Source organism: Megascapheus bottae, chromosome 15, assembly GCF_031878675.1.
Source record: "Megascapheus bottae isolate mThoBot1 chromosome 15, mThoBot2.hap1, whole genome shotgun sequence".
Classification (NCBI taxonomy): Eukaryota; Metazoa; Chordata; class Mammalia; order Rodentia; family Geomyidae; genus Megascapheus; species Megascapheus bottae.
Window position 1 is genome coordinate 28,838,981 of NC_143523.1, and position 25,963 is coordinate 28,864,943.

The following is a 25,963-nucleotide window of genomic DNA, read 5'->3' on the forward strand; positions in this document are numbered from 1 at the left end:
ACTCCATCATGTCATTTCTCACACAAAAAAACGAAGTTACATTTTAAAGTCCCATACATTACAATCCATCCCTCTTAAAGCCATATAGCTGCTTTCCTTTGTACATGAAACATTAAACTCCTTGACCTGTTCTGCAAGATGCACCAGTCTGACCAAATAATATTCCACTTGGACTATGCTGGCTTTATTATCTTTTTCCCCTTTGGCACACTTCATACTTGCTTTTGCCCCAGAGCTTTTGCTTTGATTTTCCTTGCCTAAATTGTCTATTCCCTTTACAATGTTGGCTCCTTGCATTGTTCTAGTTTCATTCAAATAACACTTTCTGAAAGATAGTTTTTGTAATCAGCTAATGTAAAGCAGCCCACCCAGATTCCTCTTACTTCCTTATCCAGTTTTATTTGCTACATACTACTTAGCACCAGATGATATTATTGTGCATATTTTCTGTCTACCTTATAAGAAAGCCTATAAGAGTAAGGAATTTTTTTGTCTTGCAGACTATTGCTCCTAAATCAAAATAGCATCTGGCTTGCTAACAAATTATTTTTGGAAAATAAATGCTCTTAAAACTTTTCAGTATTTTCTGTTAAAAATTGTAAATATGATCACATTACACTTAGCCTATTTTTTTTGTAAACTTTTTAGGGTCAGGAGTTTGGCTTAGTGGTAGAGTGCTTGCCTAGCATGAAGACCCCAGGTTTGATTCTTCGGTACCACGTACATAGAAAAGGCCAGAAGTGGCGCTCAAGTGGCAGAGCTCTATCCTTGAGAAAGCCTAAGGATAGTGCCCAGGCCCTGAGTTCAAGCCCCATGACTGGCTAACAAAAATAACTTTCTATTTTGAAGTAATTTCAAAATTTAAAATAGTATACAAAATACTTGCATACTCCTTCACCTAGCTTCACCTAAGGTTGACAAAGGACAATTCTTGAAACCAGAAAAGCAACGTTGATATAATTAATGCTTTTCACTAAAAAGTAGTCAATAGAATTTATTCAGTCCAGTCCTTCTACTAATGTCTTTTCTGAGGCCCAAAGATTCTATATCATTTAACTCTATATCTCACTTAACCACCATGTTTTACTTGCTCCAGTCTTTCACAATCTTGAATTTTCGATTAGAATGTATCACAATTTGCAAGGGTTGGTAGTCATACATGAAGATTACCTTCATAGGAAAAGCTAACAGTTGCATTGCCCTTTTACATCCAAGAGCCCTTTCAGTACTTAAGGAGGTTCAGTTATTCCTAAAGTTCATCCAATGAAGATGATTTTTCTGAGTAGATTGAGATTAGATATTTTTTTATTTTTTTATTTTTTGCCAATCCTAGGCTTGGGCTCAGGGCTTGAGCACTGTCCTTGGACTTTCTCAAGGCTGGCACTCTACCACTTGAGCCTCAGCACCACTTCTGACTTTTTGCTATGTATGTGGTACCGAGGAATCGAACCCCGGTCTTCATGCATGCTAGGCAAGCACTCTACCACTAGGCCAAACTCCCGGCCCCGAGATTAGATATTTTTGCCAAGACTATTATAGACATATTACTAGGTTGGATTTTCAACTTGCAAAAAAATTTTTCAGTGCAATTGCTTCTCAATAGTAAGTATTTTAAAATTGTCATTGAACTGGTTAAACGTCCAACCACCTTGAACTTTGATTTGGTGGTGGTGGTTTGCGGGATTGAATCCAAGGCCTCATGCTCATTCATTACTTGGGTACTCTTGTCATTCGATGTGCTCCTGCACATTTTTGTTTGACTTAATGCTAGGGATAGCGTCTCGTTTTTTCTAGGATTATCCTGGGTGATGACATTTCTATTTATGCTTCTCAGCTTCTCATATAGCTTGTATGGTAGATACATGCCATCATACCCAGCATTCTTGCTAACTTTTTTTCTCAGGCTGTCCTTAAACCATAATTCTTCCTCTTACTTATCCTGAGTAGCTGGGATTTATTGACATAAACCACCTTGCTCAGTCACTACTTTGTACTCTTTTTGAGCAGGATTTTATAAGTATGTGCACATACAATTGAGTATATGCATTTATAACTCTCCTAATCTTGGTGGCCATGAGGCTAATATTCAATAGTTGTTTCTCGCCATTATTTTTTCTTTGCCTTCCAGTACCTATGAGCTATTGAATTGTGTTATCTTCCTGAATTGGCTGCTTATTATATAGTGACTTAGACAACAAATACTGAATTCTTTCCCAGGTTTAAAGACGGATAGGTATGTGTTTGAAAGGTAGTTTTTCTGGTCATAACTGGGTTCATTTACATCTGAGAGCTGGTTATTGGCAGGATGACCTGTTGATCTTTGCTTGGATGAAGAAAAGCTTCCCTGTGCCACATATTTCTCATGCTCTGTCATGCTAATTCAGGTTTCTTATGGCAATGGCAGAGGAACAAAGGTCAAGTGCAAACATGCAAAAGTTCTTGAGTCTACTACACTTGGGTCCCAGGCACAAGATCACTTCCCACTTCCTACTGAAAAAAAAAGGCAAGTCAAAAGTTCAACCCAGATGCCGTAGGTGTAAAAAGACTCCACCTCCTTAGTGAGAGACAATAGGAAACTACCTGGCAAAGGTTGTGGGTGCAGATGGGTAAAGAATTGGAGCCGTTTGTACACACAATCATCAGTGGTTCCCTTTCACCCTATCAACTTGATTAAGATATACTTCACACACCACACAAGTTGCTTATTTAAAGTGTACAATTCAATGATTTTTAAAGAGTTGTATAACAAATGGCACAGTCATTTTTAGAATGTTTCATCACCCCATAAAGAAGCCTGGGTCTCATGCATAGTCATTTCCTTTGCAAACCTGATGCCATCTCTTGGGGTTTAAGTTGCAACAATAGGGTTTGGAGGATCATATACATTCACAATATAACAGATATTTATGCATTTATGGGATAATCTGTGTCTCTTGTTCTCCTTCTATGCACTTTGAATGCCCTGAATATTATTTTGAAACAAATCTGTATTTTAGAAAAATTAATGGGAAGCACTGAATTTAATGAAAATTAATTGTATTTCTCATCAGAAGAAGTTGTTTCATCAAAAGAGTATTCTTTTACTACTATTTCTGGAATATGAGGGCCTTTTATTTTTTTAGGTTGCTTTTGGGAGATAAGATATTATAGTTACTTGCAATTTAATAAAGGAAAATTCTTTTATGGCTTCTCAGTTTGGAATGATGTCAGATTGTGCTAGGAAGACTGTAGGAAGAATCTTATATTTAAGGTTTATGTAATCTTGGGGGTTTTAATGTTATCTTAGATTCTAACGTAGCATAGATTCACAGTTTTATGACAGAGAGGTACTGTTTCTCAAGTCCATCTCTTTGCTTGAGTCTGATTTACTTAATAATGCACCAAAACATGAGCAGTAAAAATTTATCTACTTTTTGTTTTGATTTCAAACTCAAGATCTTTGTGCTTCAACTTTGCAAGTGCTATAATTGTAGGCATACACCACTATGCTGGGCCCACATTTTTTCTTGAATCTTGAAGGCATTAACAAAGATTTTCCACTTTATTTAAATTTTATTGACAGGTAGGCTAACCATTTGCCCTGGTTTGTTCAGAACTGTCCTGGACTGTCCTGTCCTACGTCAGCAAAGCCCAGGACAGTCACTCCACCAATATTGTTGGGGAAAAAATGGTGCCAAGTATTTGCCAGGATTAGAGCTCTAGAGCATAGCAAAACACACATTGTCCTTACTTTGATGGGTCTTAAAACTAAGCTATCCACATTATGTGGAAATGCAGCCAAGATAAATGAGCAGACCAAGAAGACATTGGGCTTTGGTAATGTGTGTGCAAGTACATGTGTGTGTACACACAACCACCCCCCCTCCACACACTCTGATATGGGGCTTGAACTCAAGGGTTGGTCCCTACCCCTTAGCCATTTTACTCAAAGCTAGTATTCTACCACGTGAGCCACAACTCCATTTCAGCTTTTTCTTGGTGGTGGTGGTGGTGGTCATTTATAGAAAAGGAGGAAGAGGAGGAGGAAAAAGAGGGGGAGGAGGAAAAAGAGGGGAAGGAAGAAAAAAGAGGGAAGAACTAAAAAAGAAGATATAGGAAGAGGAGCAGAGGAAAGAGAAGTGACTGTATTAAAATAGAAAAAAAATCATTGAATTTAAAATTGCAGCTACTTCTGAGTAGCATAGCATTGGGAAGTATTAATAATTGGTATATAATTTGAAGTTTTTTCTAGTATTAATTTAAAGAATTTATTAACATTGATTTTACATATTTCAAATGACGTGTTTAACAAACAAGTAAGAAGGGAATCTCTATAATTTGAAGTTTTTAAGAGCACATGTTACTCTGACAATTGAGAAGTTATCAGTAAAGCATAGAGTGGATTAAGGTGCGACCTCGTCTGAACATTCCCCTTAACAATGCTAGAATAATCAGTCTTGATCCGTCAAGCCTCTGTGGGACTGACAGCCCTGGGCCTGGATCAATTAGTGATGGGACTTTGCAGCTGATGGTTGGATCTTACAATGATGTCATACATAACAAAGATTATTCATGACTTCTGTGATCAGCATGACTCTAGGAAGACAGACAATTTGCTGTGAAAGGAAAAAAAAACTTGTCAACACATGCATGATAATGGCTCTAGTTAATTTTGCTACCTTTTTCCATAGTCTGGGGAGCTTGTATCAGGGTCCTCTCCAAAGAGGACAAAGCAGGAGAGATAAGTTATCTTCAGAGCTTAAAAGTAATGGTAATTGGTAATCAAGTGCTTTCGCAAACCTGAGAAACTGAATAAAAACATTGCCCAGCTTGTGGGACTTCTTTCTTGGTGCCAATAAGGATGACCAAGTCCAGCCAGCCCTAATGGTTCTAACAGGCATGGCCACAGCAGGTCTCAGATATCTACTGGAAGAAATACTGCAGAATATCACTGAAGGACCTGCCAGAAGGGACCATCCTATGAGGTATAGGGGGTCAAATGGGCCCTGCAGGGGTAGAAGGACACATTTCTTTTCACTGGTTACCTGAGACCCCCATCTCTTCCAAGAGTGACAGAGCTCAGAAAAACACTCCTTGTCCAGCATGACAGAGAACCACAAGCGCAGTTATCTCCAAGAATGCAGCTGTGGTGGTTATTGTCTTCTCCCCTCTCCAAACACTGCCTGCTTGGTTGACTGAACTCCTGGAGGTCAGAGCACATCATCCTGTGTCCTGTCCACTGTATTGTCTTCCATAACACTACATCTCCATATTTATAGCTACTGAATTCAATGATGAGTCTGAGCTGCTTGTTATAAGGAGGAAAGCTACAAAACCAGTCCAAGGGACTTAGCCAAAAAAGAAGGGTCTATTACATTGGAGTGATTGTTCTTGAACCTGTACAAATGTGGAGTTCAGGATAACAAAAAAAAATTTTAATCCTTAAACCTGTAAAGAAATAATTTCATTTTGTTCTGAGTGTTGATCAGTAATTGACACAAAAAGTAATTATGGGTGAACTATTACACAGATGATCATTTGATTGAACTCAGAATCCAAAAGGAGGAGGAAATAAGAAAAAAAACAAAGACACTTAACTTTAAAAGAGAAAATAAGACTAAAATAATAGGGCCAAATTAGTGCCAGTAGTTATATTAAAAAACACAAAGGGGATCTGAAAACTTTAAAAATACTTCAGTGAGAAATGACTGTCACCACTTTTACAAATTAGATAATGGAGGAAAAATTATTTGTTCACTTGAGTAGAAAAAGAAGTTTTTGAAGGCAAGAGAGTTTCAAGAGGAAAAGTTGATTACAGAAATGACAGAAACAAGGAAAGCATATAACTTCTCTCATATCAAGCTTAGATCAGAAATTAGAATTTTTTAATGCATAGAACAAAAGAAGGCTATTTCAGTGTGAATCATCTTAGAGTGACAAATGTAAATCACCTGAGCTTCAAGAATAAAACATGCTGAATGAAGCGTACACTAGATGAGAAATTTGTTCTGTGAGGAGAAATCATGGCTGAAAAAAGCCCTTGGGAATTCATTCTCAAGGAGTTACATGTGTTCACATCACATTTGGATCCAAACTGTAACAGCAACAAAGTATGAGTATGTAAAAGAAAATATAACTTTTCTATTATCATCTTCATACCATCATCTATATCTACCCATCATTTATCATCTCTCATCTACCTATTATCATGGGTGAGGGCGGGGGTAAGAGGTTGTGAGTATCATGTGACTCCACATGTTTGACCTACCCATTAGTCAGTACTCCGAGACTGAGTAATTCTGTGGCAAGCTATTTTGTGGCTGCTGGAGCATATGACTGCTTTTTATTCCTAGGCCTCCAGGATAACTCAGTCTCCAGTAGAGACTTTATCAAGAAACAATCTTTACTATCACCTTTGAAGGTAAAAGGAGCAACAGAATGTTTTCATTAAGACTCAGTAGTAACTGTCTCACAAATCCCTATAGTGAGATGAAGGCTCATGGAATATGTAGGCTTTTCCTACACCTAGAACTGGCAGTCTGTTAAACTGAGTCATCTAATTTACCTTGTAATGGAGTCTTCAGCTCCCTCTCCACTGCCAGAGATGGGCTTGAACTCCTTAGTGCTTTTCTTCTGAGGGGTTTCTTCTGAGGGGTTTCTGTTTTTTCTGCTTCCTCTCTATCTCCCTTGTGGTTCCTGGTTTTCTTTCTCTTTCTCTTTTCATAATACAGCCTTTTCTGTGTTACTAGAGTCTTTACTTTCAGAGTGAAAATGGTAGATGCTTCTAATCTGTCATCTTGCCTCTCTTCATAGATATAACACACTTTTAAAACAATTAACACCAATGTTTCTCAAACATCCATTAAATAAAAGAGAAGGAATGCTTCCAGGCTTATCTACTGAATACAACAAAGATAACTAGGTCAATTTCCTGGATGAATATTTGCAAACTGCATCCAGTGACATATTAAACACTAGGGTCAAATTGTTTTCAGAGATGCAAAGAAGGCTTAATATGCAAATCAGTAAATATAATATCACAGTGAAACAGAACAGACAAAAAATACCCAATCATGCAGAAATGCAGAAAAAGCATTTGAGAAAATATAACGTCCCTGCATGATAAAAGCCTAAAAGAAACTAAGAACAGACTAACCTTGTTTCAACAGAATAAAAGCTATGTACATTAAATCTATAGCCAACAGCACACTTACTGGGGGGAATACTGAAACCATTTCCTCTAATGTTAAGAAAGACATGCTATACAGAATAGGAAAAAGTCTTTGCTCTTTATCTGACAAAGGACTAAGATCCAGAATATATAAGAGCTCAAAAAATTTAATCACCCAAAGAACATGTAGTCAATTAAAAAGGCAAATTAATTGGGCAGGCACTTCTCAAAAGTAGAAATACAAATGGCCAAAAATACAGGAAGAAATGGCCAATGTCCTCAGCCACCAGCGAAAAACCAATTAAGAAGCCATATTATCCCAGTCAGAATGGTGGTCATCAGGAAAACAACACAACAAATGCTGATGAGGATATGGACAAAAAAGAACCCTCACAAGTGTTGTTTCAGATGCAAATTAGTCCAGCTGCTATGGAAATCAGTATAGAGGTTCTTCAAAAATCTAAAGCTAGACCTACCATATCATTCTGATCTAATACTCATAAGTATATACTCAAAGGCATCAGAGCCCGCATGTTGTAGATAATAGCATTCCTGTATTTGGGACTGGATTGTGACTAGCACTATTCACAATAACCAAGCTACGCATTCAGTATTGATGACCACCAATAGGCGGAAAAATACATTGGGATATATATATGTGCAAGAGAGTATTTTATTGTTGTTGTTGTTGTTATTGTTGCCAGTCATAGGGCTTGAACTCATGGCCTGGGCATTGTCCTTGAGCTTTCTCAAGGCTAGTGCTCTACCTCTTGAGCCACAGAACCACCTCCAGCTCTTTCTGTGTATGTGCTACCAAGGTATCGTACTCAGTCCTTTGTGCATGCTAGGAAAGCACTCTACTAGTAGGCTACATTCCTAGCCCCAGAGAGTTTTCTTAAGCCATAAAGAAGAATGAAATGATATCATTTACAGGAAAAGGAATGGCACTTGGCATCGTCATGTTAAGTCAGATAAGCTATACGAAGGAAGAACAACATTACATTTTTCTCCCATATATGAGAATTGAAGGAAGAAAGTCAGTATGAGTTTGAGAAGGAGTGAGGGAGGCTAAGCGAGAGTGATGGAAAAGGTGAGTCTGAGCAAGGTGCATTGTATGCATATGTGGCCATATCAAAATGGCATGGCTTGTACAACTAATTGATGATGATAAACATGAGGGGGAGGAATGAAAACAAGAAACCAGGAAGGGTATTATTAAGGAAGCAGAAGGATGTCTGGGAGAATGGGGCAGGAGTAAAGGGGGAGGGCAGGGGATCAAAGTACTTTGAATGTATATAGGCAAATGCCATAATGAACCCAATTATTTTTGTTCAATTAGTACATGAGAGTAGAAAGAAAAGTCTTTCTGCATTTAGAAACTGTTCTGTTCTCCATGAGGAATACAAGTTTCTGAAAGCTAGAATTTTTGTCATCGGCAACAAATTATGTCAGTTTTATTTCGTTAAAATAATAGGCTTAATCCATTAATTTGGAAGAAAATGTCTGCCAAGTCCTATACCCATATTTTGTCTGTCAGTCATTCAAGTAAAACTGGTGTTGTGTGAAAAAGGCAAGGAGTGTAGTTCAACAATTCAGCTGCATGCATTTCCTCAAGACAACCATATTGATAGTGTGGCATATGTGATGTATGTGGAGTTTTTGTTTTGTCCATGAAGATATAAAAAAAAAACAAACATGTTCTCAAGGATCAAATCATAGTGAAATTTATAATCTTTTCTGATTCATCAAGGACACTCTTTTTTCCCATATATTTTTATTGTAATTAATAGAATGGTTATATTATATTCACCAGATAGAAGGTGCATTACCTCACATACATTGATACCCTTTCTCATGTCTTGGTCCCCACTTCCCTCCCCACACCCCTACCCCTCATCTTGTTTTCCCCCCTTCCCTATCCAATTTCAAATAACCAAATACAAATATATCCAGTATATCAGATAACAAGGTGAAAATTGTAACAATATGAGATAACCAAGGGACAGCAAAAGAGATGAGAGATAACAGTACATTAAGGACAACAATCACAACTCATTTTTTGTTTCTGTATCTTGGAGGTCCTTTCATTTAGCGTTGTACAATACGGCCTTATGTATCTAGGTTTTGTTCTATTGTAAATCTCTGCTAGGAGAGACCAAGGTTTCTACCGATTATGACAAATGAGGGAAACCATTGAGCCTATGTTCTTTTGAGTCTGGCTTACTTCACTTAATATGATCTTTTCTAAGTCTTTCCATTTCCTTACAAATGGGGCAATGTCGCTCTTTCTGACAGCAGCATAGAATTCCATTGTGTATAAATACCACATCTTGTTGATTCATCAAGGACACTCTTAAGTGAAAGTAGCTTATAACACAAAACAAAAGAACAAAAAAAGGATGAGTGGACAATACAAAGAACTTATGACTACCAGTAACAAGGAACCAGCAGTCTCTGGCACTGCCGCTTTTATATTGCCTTTGCTGAGCAAGCACAGTGACCAATGCAAGTGACTCTTTAGTATTATTATGAAAATAATTTTTACCTTGCTGACCCCTTGAGTCTAAGGACTTCAAGGATTGCAGGCTGTGCTTTGAGACCTGAGAACATTGCTTAGACAGACCCCTGAATACATTACTTCACCTAAACTAGACAGGAAAACTCTGAACCTTATCAGCCTAGCCTAGGAAATTAAACAAAAATCTTTCCTAAAACTTAAATATCTGCTTTTTTGCCAGTCCTGAGCCTTGAACTCAGGGCTTGAGCACTGTCCTTGGGCTTTCTCGAGGTTAGAGCTCTACCATTGGAGCCACAGCACCATTTCCAGCTTTTTTCTATATATGTGATTCTGAGGAATCAAACCTGGGTCTTCATGCTTGCTAGGCAAGCATTCTTACCACTAGGCCAAACTCCCGGCATCTCTGCTTTTTTAAAAAATGAGTCTTCTGTGACTGAAATAGCTTTCTTTGCATCTAAGAAAGATTATTTGGAAAAGAGTAACAAACATATTCAGGGTTGGAGGATCTACCTATGAGAGAAGGAAGAGTTAGAATACTTGCTGTGGGAAGATAGGACATTTGTGTAACATTTAAAAGTCATGATGTCATTGGATTGGTATTTATCAAGCACTTGGAGAGTTTTATGTGTTGTATAATGAAGTATATATCCAAGTCCCTGCTCCTATAAGAACTACTGTATAGTTGGCAAGGCATACTATATGGCAAGAAAAAGGCCAATCACAATTCAAGCTTGAAATGGAGACGTAAGGTAATATCAGAATTTGTTGCAAGATAACATATGATCCAAAGTGGTGCCAAGAGCCATGAGGATGGTGATGTTTTGTGTGAGTCTCACCAGTCCTAGCAGTGATTTAAAACTGTATGCCACTAGAAGCCTCTCCCTATCTCCTACCCCATCCAACCACCAGTGAGATCTCAGTCCAACACCACAGAAATTTTCTCTTGGCTGATATGACAGACTAATTTATGGAGCTCTTGTACTTGATATTACTCAACTTTTCTTGGTGACCCTGACCTGTAGAGAATTTGCAGGTAGGTCTCTGCTCCAGAGTCTGCCTGAAGAAACAATCTTTTTCTTGGCTTATTTGAAAGCCTAGACATTTAAACGGAGAGGATTATGCTAGATAGCATGTATGGAGAAGAAGCTGAGAGGAAGCAAAGGGGGTAGGGGAGAGGGAAGAAGAGGAAGAGGCAGAGATAGGGCTGGAATTGGGGAGGAAAATTTTTAGGGAAGTAGTAGGGGTCTGGCTGGACTGGTTATGAGCCTTGGAAGAAGACTTCTTGTACTTAAAAAATTAATCAAGTATATATGAAGTGGTTCCTATACAGTACATGTGGAGAGAACCCTGGTGATGAGTTTAATTGCTGCTTTGAGAATCTACTTTAAAGAAAAATCTGCTTTTTGAATTACCCACTATAGATGCCTTTACACTCTATCTAGCTAGAAAGCTTTTATTTAATCTTGCATTATATACCACCATGTCTTCATGTTCTTCATGTTGAGCATAAAGGGAAACCAAGCCAAACTTTGGTTTATAGAAAGACACTTGCCTCAGTGAAAGGAAGACCTTCAAGCTGTAGAATGACACATAGCAAAACCAGCCTGAAGCTAGGTGTGGTGGCACACATCTATAACACAGTACTGGAGAGGTAGAGGCAAGAGGATTGAGAGTTCAAGGCCACCCTGAGGACTTACCTGGCAAGTTGAAGGCAAGCTTGAGCAACATAGAGAGATGCTGTATTAAAAGTCCAAACACAATTAAATCCAAACAAAAAGTTAGAAACTCTTGGCAAGTATTAAACTGGACACTTGACTTATTTGCCAGTGTTATAGAAAAATGTTTTGTGTCAGGCTTCCCTGGATTGGCCATAAATTGCAGAGAGAGAGAGAAGAAAGGGATAAGGAGTGAAGGGGAGAGCAGAAAAAAATGAATCGAGATAGGAATAAGAAAAAGATGCTGTTTTCCAGTGAATATATAAACTTCTTATAGACTATAATATTTTATGGTCTTCTCCCAGCTCTCCTGGGGTTTGTAGACCTGCTTATCACCCTGGCTGTAGAGCTAGGAGGCTTTCTCCTGCAGGCTGACTCCATTCACTAGCTCTGCTAATGGTTTGTTTGGCTCCCACCTGACACTTATAGAATATAAAGGGATTTTTCTATGAAACTAGGATTAATTGATTTCTTGGGCATGTTATGCCATGGGTGAGGCTGATAAGAAAGATATTTTTCCCCCATTGAAGAGAGGTAAGGTGTAGCCATTTGGTTCAAAAACAATGGTAAAAGAGAAATGGAGTCATTTTTTAATGTAGTGATAATATTAGAGGTAGATAATGCTAGAATTATTGCACATACATACTGGGGAAGATGTAAAATAATGCTCAGAATAGTATTGTCCCTACTATTTTTAATTGGAGAAACCTAAAGTATAATCACAGTAAATTTTATAAATAAACCAATATATTTTTCACACAACAGGACACTCCATAGAAGTGATGTGAAAAACTGTAGCTACATACAACATGGATAAATTTCACAATAATATTGAGTGTTAGAGTCAAGTCATACAATGACTTATTTCATGTGAAATTGGACAGATGGGGGAAAGTAAGCAACATATATTTAGAACAATCAATTCCTGTGCTACAATTATGAAAAGGGAATAATTAGTATTAGAAAAGAGGAAGGAGCTGGCTGTGAAGTCACATTTAAGGAATTTCTAAGATAGTGGAATGTCACACTCTAAAAATGTTTAATTTTAATTATTTTATTACATATTAACTATATTCTTATATAATAAAATTATAATTTAGAAAAATAATCTGATTGACAGAGAAAGGCTGGATAAGTGGGACTGTATTAAACTGCAGAGCTTTTGTATGGCAAAGGACAAAGGAAGCCTACAGAATGGGAGAAGATCTTCACCAACCACAAAACGGATAAAGGCCTCATATCTAAAATATATCAACAGCTCAAAAAATTGAATCACCCCAAAACTAATCTCCAAAGAAACAACCATCCCATTAAAAGATGGGCCAAAGACTTAAAGAGAGTCTTCTCTGAAGAAGAAACAAAAATGGCCTATAGACACATGAAGAAATGCTTGACATCTCTGGTCATAAAAGAAATGCAAATCAAAACAACTCTAAGATTCCACCTCACTCCAGTTAGAATGGCCAGGATCAAGAAAACTAGTAACAACAGATGTTGGAGGGGATGTGGCCAGGAGGGATCACTACTACACTGTTGGTGGGAGTGCAAACTTGTTCAACCACTATGGAAAGCAGTATGGCAGTTCCTCAAAAGACTAAACATAGAGCTCCCCTATGACCCAGCAATTCCACTACTTGGCATTTACCCAATTGTCCAGAAACAAGGACACACTAAACCCACTAGCACAATGATGTTCATTGCAGCACTATTTACCGTAGCAAAGATATGGAACCAACCCAGATGCCCCTCAGTTGATGAGTGGATCAACAAGATGTGGTATTTGTACACAATGCAATTCTATGCTGCTGTCAGAAAAAATGACATCGCCCCATTTGTTAGGAAGTAGAAAGACTTCGAAAAAATCATATTAAGTGAAATAAGCCAGACTCAAAGGAACATAGGCTCAATGGTTTTCCTCATTTGTCATAATCAATAGAAACCTTAGGGTTTCATAGCAGATATTTGCAATAGAGCCAAAAACCTAGATAAATAAGGCCATATGGTATGACGCTAAATGAAAGGACTTCTAGGATATAGAAACAAAAGCCATATAATGAGTGATTGTTGTCCTTAATGTACTACTATGTTATCTCTCATCTTTTCCCTTGATTATCTCATATTGTTACAGTATCTTACTTTGTTATCTGATATATTGGATATATTTGTATTTGGTTATTTGAAATTGGATAGGGAAGGGGGGAAAACAAGATGAGGGGTGGGAGTGGGGAGGAGGGAAAATGGGGACCAAGACATGAGAAAGGGTATCAATGTATATGAATTAATGTACCTTCTATCTGGCAAATATAATGTAACCCTTCTATTAATTACAATAAAAATATATGAAAAAAGAAGAGAGAAAGAAAACAAGAAAAAATAAAAATAATCTGATTGATAAATTAATACTCTCTCCTTTCTCTTGGCTAAGTACTTATCACGAAAATTGGAGAGACATTTTATTCTATTTCCTTTCCAGCAGGTTGTTTCCAAAGATGGCACTTTTGAAATGTGACCTTGATGTGTTTCTTGCCAAGAGCAAGAATGAATTTCCTCTTACCTGGATTCTGGATTGATTCTATGACTTGTTTTGGTCAACAGAATGTGTTGGAAATGGCACTGTGCAAACTATGAGCCTGGGTCTCAAAAAAAAAAACACAACAGGAAATCCTTGAAGGAAGGTGATACAGAAGGAAGCTGTCATGGACCAGAGGCCCAGCTGTCCGTGAGCCAGCCCCTAGCCTATGAACCTGCTGCACACAGCCAGGGAGTTATCCAAAGCTCAGCAGAAGAGCCATCTAGCCAACTTCCAAAGTCATGCATTTTAACAAATTATTGTACGAAGTTCGAAGAGGTGAGCTAATCAGTGGTGTGTCATGGGCATGGTCCCCTAGTGATTGATGCAATTGTTCCCTACAAACACACAGAAAGACAGCAAGTGGCCAGTGTCAGACAGACCGGGGAGAGAATCAGCACTGGACAGAGGCATTCCACTGCAGAAGAGCCAGTCATCACAAGAGCAACTACATGGAGTTACATCTGACTAGTTTCCTACATTTTCCATGTGTTATGCAAAGGCCAAGGGTTTCTATATGAATCCATTAAATGGAAGTGTTCACTAATGACTTAGACAACTCTAGCTTCGGGATGTGTAGACTTCAGGCAGATGTATTTTAGAAAATGAAAGAAAATATTTCTTATATATGAGAGACATAAGCAATCCCCATTTCATACACCAACATTGTATCTGGAATTATCTTGTTCCTCTCCTACTTTTCCAATAGTACTGCCTGCCTACTTCTCCTTTAGGAATGCTGCCAGAATCTGAATATATCCGACAGTGCAATGAAGAGGTATAGCTACTAGGAGCACAAATCTGAAGTTATTATCAAGCCTGATGGTGCAAAGGTTGAAACCAGGTACCAGGTCTCAGGGAGCAAATGAGAACACTGTCTGGAAGAAAGTAATGAAACTGTAGCTTTTGTAGACCCTGCTAATATTCACCTTACCTTGACCAAGTCTGATCGATGCCAGAGAACAAAGGAGCATGATAAAGCAGACAGGGAGCAGAGTGGTAAAGAAAAGAGAGGGATAGTTTTAGGCCATATAATGTGAAGCTAATTGAAAGGACCTCCAGGATATTGAAACAAAAGCCATATAATGAATGATTGTTGTCGTTAATGTACTATGTTGTCTCTCATCTCCTTTGCTATCCCTTGGTTATCTCATATTGGTATAGTATCTCACTTTGTCATCTGATATATTGAATTTATTTGTATTTGGATATTTGAAATTTGATAGGGAAGGGGGGAAAACCAAGATGGGTGGGGGGTGTGGGGGGGAGGGAAATGGGTACCAAGACATGTGAAAGGGTATCAATGTATGTGAATTAATGCACCTTCTATCTGGCAAATATCATGTAACCCTTTTACTAATTACAATAAAAAAAGAAAAAAAAAAAGAAAAGAGAGGGGATCTGTAGAAGCAAGTGGCTGGTACCAGCCCAGAGCAGCTTTCAATATGACTTTACATTTTCCTCTGACAGTGATAATCTATCTCCTACCTGCAAGAACAGAGAATGGAGGATGGAGGTGGTAGCTGGTGGATGCTAAGATGAATTCAACTAATTGATGGGTGTGAAAATTCCCTAAGAAATATTGTAAGGAAGTGGGAAGAACTCTGAGCCACCAGAGCAGTAAGACTTTATCACTGTGACATATAAAACGTTTGTGTAAGTAGAGAAAGAACTCTGAGAGCTCTTTACAAATAGCCTTTGGTTTTATGTTCACATGTAATTACTAAAGAATTCAATCTTGTAAATATCCATTTCTTTTTGAATAGCTCGATATTTTCAGAATAAAGATATATCCTACAGTCAGTTTATATCTGGCTCTTTTCATTTGCCATTATGTTGTGACTGTTTTCCTGAGTCACTAGATACCATGTGGAAAGTATTGCCTCCCCATCCATGATCCAAGAGACAGATTGTCCCTTTATCACATGACCTTGCTCATTTCCAGACCCTTTTTTAGTATGGACCAGAAGATGGCCAAAGGCCAGGACCAGAAGTCCAATCACAAGAGTCTCCCTTGAGATTTTAGCATGAGGTGAACATCTGGTTTGTAGTTTCCTTTTTTTTTATTTCTGTATTCCTGGAAAGACAATTATATCATCAAAAGGATCTGAAACATTGATGATCTTGATGCTTGCTGCCAAGTCACTCTTTAGGAAAGTTGTAGAATGGATACCTCTTCTCGTACTTGGTTGCAATCCCCCTTTCAATTTGCTTTAGGAAGGACATGCTTATTTATTTCAGAGGTCATCCATCTAATAAAATGAGGCAATGAAAGCCCACGAGGCACCTTACTCAGGTGGCTTGCTTCCCTGTATCGATACATTTACATTTACACACAAACATACCATTAATGGGGCCCAAGGTGTTTTTAGGGTCAGCTTCAATAGGTTACCATTGGTCCGAGGTTAGTAGGAAATATTATGGCACTAAGAAGAAAGAAATGGAGATAGTAACCATATTCAAGTTGATATAGATCTTTTTCTGTCTATGTATATATAGATATATGCAAGTGTGTTAGTATGTTTCTGCTTTATTTCTATAGACTATATAAAAATAATTTAACACATTATGTGTAGCTATTTACTTATGGTTATATGTCCCACAAGTGGACATATCCATATGCTTTGGTTGAGAGGTAGACAGGTTTTGATAAGGATGATCGAATGGTGAGAGAGAAAACTGACAGTGACTATGCCAGCAAGTATCCATTAATTCAATCCCACCCCACTCCCCAAAGACTTGGAGGAATCAAATAGGCAGTCTACTTCTTTGAAAGAATTAACACAATGGGGATATTTAAAAAATCTTTTTTTCCCATTTGGTAGCTGGAATAAAGAAAAATGTTGAGCTATTAGAGAGGGAACAGCATTCTTTAGGGGACAAGGTCAGTGACGTGAACTGCCTCATTTATGACTAATGTAGAGGGAGATAAAGGTTTTCTAAATGCTGACCCTGGGTTCAGACAGCTAGAGCCCACAGACTGTTGAGCTAAGGATGATCTTTGTATTTTTAAATTGTTGCAAAAGATTTTAGAGTGTGTGAAAGTTTTCGAACATTCCCAGCTTCAGTATTCACAGATTAAGTAACTGGGCAGTTGAGTAGTTGTGTAGAGACTGAGTGGCCCACAAAGTCTAATATATGTATAATGAATTTATCATTATATCCTTGACAGAAAAACTCGCCTATCTATCCTATGATAGAAAAATCACTTCCATTTCTTGAGCACTTACTGAATGCCAGGCACTGGAGGAGTCACTTTACGTGCAGGTTCTCACTTACTTTTCATAGTCCTTCCTAGAAAGTATTATGTATATCCGTCATTCACATCTTATAACTAAGAAATCTGAGGCTTTTAAGGAATTTTCTATATTTGATGAAATTTCAAAGCTAGGAGTTTGTCCCTAGTCAGGAATTTAATAAGGGTTTGATAATGTTATTAGGAAATTATACTATAGTTATTAGTAATAATGAAGTATCCAAATGACTTATTTTTGTCCCAAATCTGATAATTTTACATTTAGTTAAAAAATGTCATTGCCTTGTTTCTCAGACATATATGTGAACCTTCTCTCTCTCTCTCTCTCTCTCTCTCTCTCTCTCTCTCTCTCTCTCTCTCTCTCTCTCTCTCTCTCTCTCTCTCTCTCTCACACACACACACACACACACACACACACACATATATCTTCAAGAACTTTTTGTCTTAAGATTAAGCTTTTCTTCACCATTTCTCGTTAGTATGGTAGTTTTCTCTCTCCTTTTAGGGTAGCTGTTCCCTTTGATTCACTGTGATTTAAATTTCTTCCAACTGTTGTGGCAGTTCTTTCTCTCTTTCTCCTTCCTTGAGCTCATCTCCATTTCTGATCTCTCTGTAAAACTCGAAGAGTTTTCTGTCCCTGGCAAAAGGAAGTCTTTCAGCATCATGAAATTTGACATGCCTATACACGGTGAGTGGGGCAACAGAATGACACCATCAGTTTTTGACATTTAGATGTCTTTTAGCCATTTAGCTTTGTGAACTCTGATTTTCTGTCATCAGAGACTCTCAAAGGTGAAAACTTTATAAATCATTTAAACCAATTTCATGGCTATTGTTAGAAACTCTTCCGGTACATCCTTGGCAGATGGATACTTCCAGGGACCGAGGACAGTTGTCTTCAAGTCAATCTATTCCTTTGTGAGGAAGCAGATTATTACACACTTCTTTTTAATGCCAAATTGAGTTTGCTACTCTGTTATTCTACTCACTTCTCTCAGGATTGAATACAAGTCTGCTTATTCCCTGGGATAATCATTTATGCAGCTGCAGGCTATAGTCACATCTCCCAAACCATCCCTTCCATTTCTCCACATGAATGATCTCATGGCAGTCCAAGCATCTGTTCTTGGAGACATTCATTGCATTATCACCATCTCATTTAGGGCACCTAGAGTAGCACGGGACAAACGGAACTTGACCTAGTCTGTCCAGAACTAAAGTCTGTGAATTTGGCAGTTAGTAAAAGAATGGTTTACAGATTAGGATTAGAAAATAGGGCAAAACTTGGAGAGATATCAATGATTTAATGAATATCCTACTACCAATCATAAGAGAGGTATGATCCTAAAGTAATCTGAAATATATGAAAAATAGATTATTTCTCCAAATACAAAGAATTTCAGACTACATAAAGTGACATTTATCTTAAAAGCCAAGGGAATGCAAAATCCAGTCAAATATTCAATTTGGCTAAGTTAGAGACATCTGTGAGAAGAATAAAGTATAAAACTTGAGTCTAGGAAAATGGATGGTTTATCCTTTTGTCTCTGTTTCTTCCACCCCATAAACACTCTGAACTTATTAGTCATTACAATAAAAACTAATCGAGTTCAGAGTACTCTGTCAAGCTTTCTGAAGGAGAAAATGCAGACAGCTCCCCACTAAAAAACTGTGATAATTTTGTAATTTGATTCTGAGAAGGTTATTTTCACATTATATGAGAAGACAGTTTTTCAAATTGTGCAGAATAATAAAACAATTAACTCAAAGCCTTTCCAACATTAGAAGTTTAGGATTATGCAGATACATTTCAAGAAAATCAAGCCCAGATATTAATGTCTTCATAGCAAGAGACTGACACAAATTAAAGTATTTAAAAATATTTAGAGTGTTTTGATGGGCATTCTTATTAACTTTTAATAAATATGAGAATTTAACAGATATAAGATTCTAAGTAGTAAGAGGCTGGGAGTGTGGCCTAGTGGTAGAGTGCTTACTTAGCATACCTGGGTTCCATTTCTCGGTACCACATACACAGAAAAAGTTGGAAGTAGTGCTGTGGCTCAAGTGGCAGAGTGCTAGCTTCGAGTAAAAATGCTCAAGAGGAGTACCCAGGTCCTGAGTTCAAGCTCCAAGAATGGCAAAAAGAAAAAGAAAGAAAGAGAGAAAGAAAGAAAGAAAGAAAGAAAGAAAGAAAGAAAGAAAGAAAGAAAGAAAGAAAGAAAGAAAGGGGAAAAAAGGGTTCTAAGTGAAAAATCTTATTAAAAATATATACAATTAAAGAAAACTTGAATCATTATTTATACATGTTATATATGTGCACATATATGCTCTCTCTATACATGTTATTTTATAATAATTGCTTAAACGTTTGGAAAGTTTTGTTTTCACCTAGGTTAGACATACAAGAGACTTGCAAAAATATGACCATACATAAGGCTAAATGTAAGACTTGGAAGACTATATGTATTAAATTTATACATGTAATTATGTATATAAATGTTTATTAATAGAATCAAGTATTATTTCAACGTCCCTTAAAATGGTTGTTAAATTTACTAGAACTGAATAGACTTCCTAAAAGTTTAAGAACTAGGTGGGTGCCAGTGACTCCGCCTGTAATCTTACTCAGGAGACTAAGATCTGAGGATCATGGTTCAAACCCAGCCCCGCACAATCTCCAATTAGCCACCAGAAAACGGGAAGTGGCACTGTGGCTCAAGTGGTAGAGCCAGAGCCTTCAGCTGAAGAGCTCAGTGACAGTGCCCAGCCCCAGAGTCTAAGTCCCATGACTGACCAAAAAACCAAAAAACAAGAAATAGTTTAAGAAGTAAGTTTCTAAAATAGATATCTTAAAGTATTATATACTAAACATTTTTAATTAAAAAATGCTATGAATTATTTTTTCAGAAGTCATTTTACTTTATTGTTGCCAGTTTTTTCTTTTCTTTCTTTTTTTCTTTTCTTTCTTTCTTTTTTTTTTTTTTTTGGTGGGTCATGGGACTTGAATTCAGCCTGGGCCCTGTCCCAGAGCTCTTCAGCTCAAGGCTACTGCCTTACCCTTGAGCCAAGTTCCACTTTCCATTTTCTAGAAGTTAATTGGAGATAAGAGTCTTGGGTCTTTTTATGCCCGGGCTGGCTTCGAACCTTAATCCTCATATTTCAACCTCCTGAGTAGCTAGGATTACAGGTGTGAGCCACCATGACCGGCTTGCCAGCTTTTTCTGTGTAAATGGTAGGGAGGATTAGGCAAGCGCTCTGTCAGTAGACCATGCTCCCAGCCCCTCAGAAGTCATTTTAAGGCCACCCAAACAAACTTTTTATTGCCACCTTCATGGAGCTTAATCCAGAAAGGCAGAAAGATAATAAGCAACATAAATATACAAATTCCCATACTTAAGAATACTAAGAAATTCTATCATACTACCTTCCTGCTTTACAAACATAAAAAACCAGACCAAAGCTTTACAAGATTCAACCATCACACAAGTCCAAAGCTCGTGCTCAGGGCCGTTACTGTAGGTGTTTCTAAAGATGTATCCTCAAAGGAAATAGTCTTTAGCAAAGAATTTGGACTTGATGCTGGAAACATGTAGCTATGCCAGGTAAGTTCTGATCTCTGGATTGAGACTAGTCTTAGAAGAGATTCTGAGAAATCTTTGGGAACTCATTAACAATGGGCAAACATCCCCTTTTAAAACAGAGATGAAGGTAGCCACTTATGAAAGTAACAGAGCTATAGCATTGATATTGATCTCTGCAAAACTCAAGACTTGCACTCATGTTCAGAGTGCAAGTTTTAGGGTCAGACAGACTTTAAAGGAACAACTTTAAGCTCTTCTGCTTGTTAGCTGGGAGCTGTGACCTTGAGCACCTCACTTCACCTCTCTGAGCCTCTTGTTCTTCATCTGCAAATATGAACACGATTGCTTTATAGAGCTGTGGTGATGGTGCAGCGAATTTGTGTATATCAAGCACTCTGTGCAGTACAGATATAAAGTATTCAATAAACTATAATAATTACAGTTCCAATTTCTCAATATATTATTAATCAGATGATTGAGGAATCTTTAAAAAGGGAAATGATAATTGTCAATCCTTTATTCTACAAATATATGTCTCTTGAATACTCATTAAGGGTCTTTCCCAGGAACAAAAGAAGATGTAAAAGAGAATTGTGATTTATATTCTGTCTGAAAAAGGGAAAGATTTAGCTTATTCATTAACTATTCCAAATTTCCATTACTGGTTACACTATGCACAGTTCTTTCTGCTTGATCTGGCAGGGAGGTTGTAATTCTGCATTTTTGTGTGTGGCATTGCAATCTATCTGTTGCCATGGAGAGATAAAGTGAAAAAGAAGGCAAACCCTGGCTTCAATACAAACAGTGTCAAAGAATAAATACAGAAAAAAGTATGTAATGAAAACAAATGGAAAAGGCAAAATGGGTTTCTGCTTGACTGTATATATGACAGCATGAAATCTCTCCTGGCATAAAGTAAAACAGGAAAAGGAATCAATGCCCCGTATTTTAATTTGTTTTGAATTTATTTTCTTAATGCATAAAATTACTCATGAAGATATCACAAGCAGAATGCAGAATATATTAATTGTAAATTATTCTGTACTTTATATTTTCCCAGATGGTTAACAGGAATTTTCTTAGCCCTATTTTGTTGTTTTTGCCTCTGGGATTCCAACACCTGGGTCATTTTACTTGCAAAAGTAATGTAAAAATATGTGGTTTCTTTTAATTTAGACTTACAAACAACAGATTTAGGAATTTTCATAGCATTTATTCATATAAACATACCTTCTACTTTTTCCTAAACATACCTTCCTGTAGAAAAGCACTGGATTCAAGGTATTGCATTAGGTACTTGAGAGAATTACTGTCAGTTAACCACATTTTCCCATTATTCTTGGTGTACTTTCTTAGTAAACATAGTCAAAAAATTTTAATTCCCATCTTCTGACTCTAAGCTTGGGGTTTTAACAACTCCATGATATGACCTTCTATCAGCCAAAATAGTTTAGAGGACAGAATACAGGCTGAGCAGCAGGAGGCCCGAATTTCATTCCTAATGCTAATTGCTGTGGGACACTGGACAGACTAGTTTATGTTTCCAGGATCATTTTCCTTTGTAAAAGAATTAAAGGAGAATTAGAATACCTAGAGTCACCTCCATTTCATCCACAATCTAGGGTCTGTGGTTAGAGGTGAATTTAGTGTCAGTTGAATTTAATGTCAGACCCTCACTTGAAAGACCCATGCCATGAGATGGGTGGAAGAAGATAGGAGAGAGCATGCTTCTAATAACCTAAAGACCTCCTCTTAGGCTCCTGAAGTTTCTGCTAGTTCCTAATAGGCACCTTGGAGATCAAGCCTTGCGCATATGGACTTGTGAGGACATTACCGGTATTCAAACCATAGCGATTTCCCTCTGGAGAGACTGGCGCTGTCCAGCACAACTTCCTGTTATGTGTGAAATGTTCCTTGTCTTTGCTGTCAGAAGTAGTGTACACGAATCACATGTAGTTGTTGAGCACTTGAGAGGTGGGTGGCAGACTAAAGAACTGACTTTTAAATGTTATTGGGTTTTAATTAATCTAATTTCAATAGCCTCATATGGTGGCTACCGTTGGCTATGTTGGGTAGCATGACTCTAGGTCTCAGACTGCATGTATCTCAATGACAGATTTTCAGAACCAGAATACGCAAGGGAGGGCAATTCATATAGTGGGAATGAGCAGAGTCAGTGTTCTAAGAATTTCCATGAACATTGAAATGGGTTTCTTTGTGCTTTCTTTTTTCCTGTAATTGATATTAACGTAGGATGAAAACTCTTATTATTAAGTGGCTACCAAGCGTCAAACACCATAAAGGGATTATGTATATCTATATCTATATATATCTATATGTATATGTGTGTATGCTACCTTCTTCCTCTCTAATCCTTGACAAACTGTCAGGATGAGAAGAACAAAGGCATAAATAAGTACCCTACTGAAGACACGAGAAGCAGAGAAAGGGAACATACCACCTTATGTATGGAAGAACCCAGGCTTAGTGGTATGAGAGAGAAAGGCACATGTAAGTCAGTCAGAAGGCATTAACCAAGAAAGCAAGACTATTAGGAAGAGAGATGAGAAATGAGTAGCTGCCATGGGTGTGGGACATTTGGGACTTGATAGTGTAATAAGGTTTTGAAGATATTTTGCTGTGTGTGACATACTGCAATAATTATCATGACAAGTGTTTATAGCGCTATATCTCAGATACTGTCTCTTGTGTCTATGAATATATTTAATCTTGATCCTCAGCTTTTTTTCCAGAGAAGTCACTGAGTTCTGACAGTTTTAAGGACCACTGGGACTGGATTTTAGAGCAGAAAGGAAGATGGTGGGAAGAGGAGTGAGCACAGATACTGCTTTTGAACTTTTCAGGCTCCTTTCTAACTCAAATCAAGTTTGGTCTCTAAGAAACAAGGCAGAAGTCTTTAAAAAATACTCATTGTTTGTCAGCTGTCCTACCTCTTAGAAGTTCTTTTCTTGTGAGATAGAGGACAAATATTAGGACCTTCATTTTACCGAAGAAGAGTCTAGGGTATAGCAATGACCCAGTAACCTGATCAAAGTCACACAACAAGCAAGGGAAGAAGACAGTATTTAAACTTAGGCAGTTTGGCTCTCCAGTACGTGATTGAGTCATAGAGTTATATATTACTGACATTTCAAAGTCCTATTTGCCATCTTAAAATTCCCCCCCCCCACCTCTCTATTTCTCCATTGCTTTACAAAGTACTTTGTTCACTATGATACTCTGGATGGTCAGAATGGGAAAGGGAAGACCTAGATTTATTAGAGATATGTGAATGATCCCCCAACCACTCCAAGGAGTTATCTACGATGATTCCTCTCTTACAGGTTCTAATAAGTTAAATAACTTAATCAAAATAACATCACGAGGGGTTGATAATAGATATTGAACTTTTTACTACAGAGACTTCTCTGAGTCTTAGGGGGAAAATGGGTCATTGATTTTTCTTAAGCTAGACATTGAATAAGTGAGAAGACATTGAGGATGCTTGATAGGAAGGAAGTAAGACACATATTCTACCACTGCCTCTTGGAATTGGCAGACTTGCAAAGGGTACTTCACGCTAATTATGAGGGCTGAATCCCAAAAGGTATAATGTTAAAAGGAAGATGGTATGCAGAAAATAAGATTCATGAGCAGAAGCCAAAAGAATTAGATTTTAAGCAGGTTTCTTAATTCTGTCTACATAAAAATGCCTAGAACATAGGTGAAAAATTCTAATCAAGAGATCTGGGACCTGCCCCTGAGCTCTATCTTAGAGACAAGGAAGAAAAGGGGCAGGTATGAATGCATTCAGTCTGATACATTTCCTTGGAAATCTCTTAGCAAAGCCACTCTTGGGCAATATGGGCTGAAGGTTGAGTTCTGATTTCTAATAACTATATGAGTTTAGCAATAACCTCAAACATTTTGTTATCTGGAAAATGAGGATGTCTTGCTATTTAAGATCTGTTATGGGGCAGTTGGGTTTGAGAATTGTTTAAAATAACTATTGCCAAGTTTACCTGGCATACTCCCAGTACCTAATGATTTTGATAAATCTGATTTAAGGATAAACAGAGAAAAGCATTTAAAATAAAGGTCAGTCATGGAGATATATAGAAGGAAATTTTAAATAAAATTTGTGATTTTTCTCAGCACTGGTTTAGTATTGCCCTGTACTTTAAAGTTTCCTAATTAAACACATTGGACCACGGAATTATTTTCTGACAAAAATCAATTATAAAACATATATTTCATTTTTAAACAAATTTTCATCAGCAATACACCTTTATCAAAGAGTAATTACATTTTAAATTGCATAAATGTGCCTTAAACAGGATCCTTTTCAAATGCAACAAAGCATTGGACATTTCCTGAAAAGTCTGCTATCTGTTAAATGGCTGCCTTGGAAATTCTTTTAGAGGCTGAGTAAAAACCAGGCCTGCATTAAAGTGCTTTAGAAGTATCAACAGAAAAGCTAATTAATTCTCTTCAAAGACCTTAAAATAGTTTGGAGTTATGACTGAAGCAGTGAAGGAAATGAGTGGCTGTCCTACTAGCAAATAACTATCCGCCTTGCAAACCAAGGGTAGAGTTATAGAGTGCTAATCCTTCAAGGGAGGTAGCAGAAATACCAGAATCTGCATGTGGTCGTGTACATAACTAGGTTTCATCCACAGAAGCTAACTGGGGCTCTTAATGTGGAGCAATTGTTTCCTTGGCTCTTTCAGAATGTGGACCACCAATATCCATGCATAACCTTTAAGACATTGGCCTGTTTTATCCTGAAATTTTATAGAAAACAGAAGGGACTCTTTTCAAAGGAGAAGTTGAATTTAATAGGCTGTCTGGTACGTCAGCCACCAGGACCCCAATAAACAACATCTATCTGCTTCTGTCTATACCAAGAGGCCAGTGAGGGTTCTGTTTCTCACTGAGTCTGCTCAGTTGCCTCAGTTTCCCCATTACCTTCATTCTCCAATCATACTATTGCAGGTTGAGTTGAATAAGAGAGAATTCATTTGCAGATAGGCTTGGAAAGTAAGCCAGGCCCAGAGAGACAAAGGATATATGTTCCTTTCATATGTGGGAGTTAGATCTGATTTATAAATACATATGCAAACCATACAGGGTCATATGCATACATACATAAATGTATTAACGAAAAGATG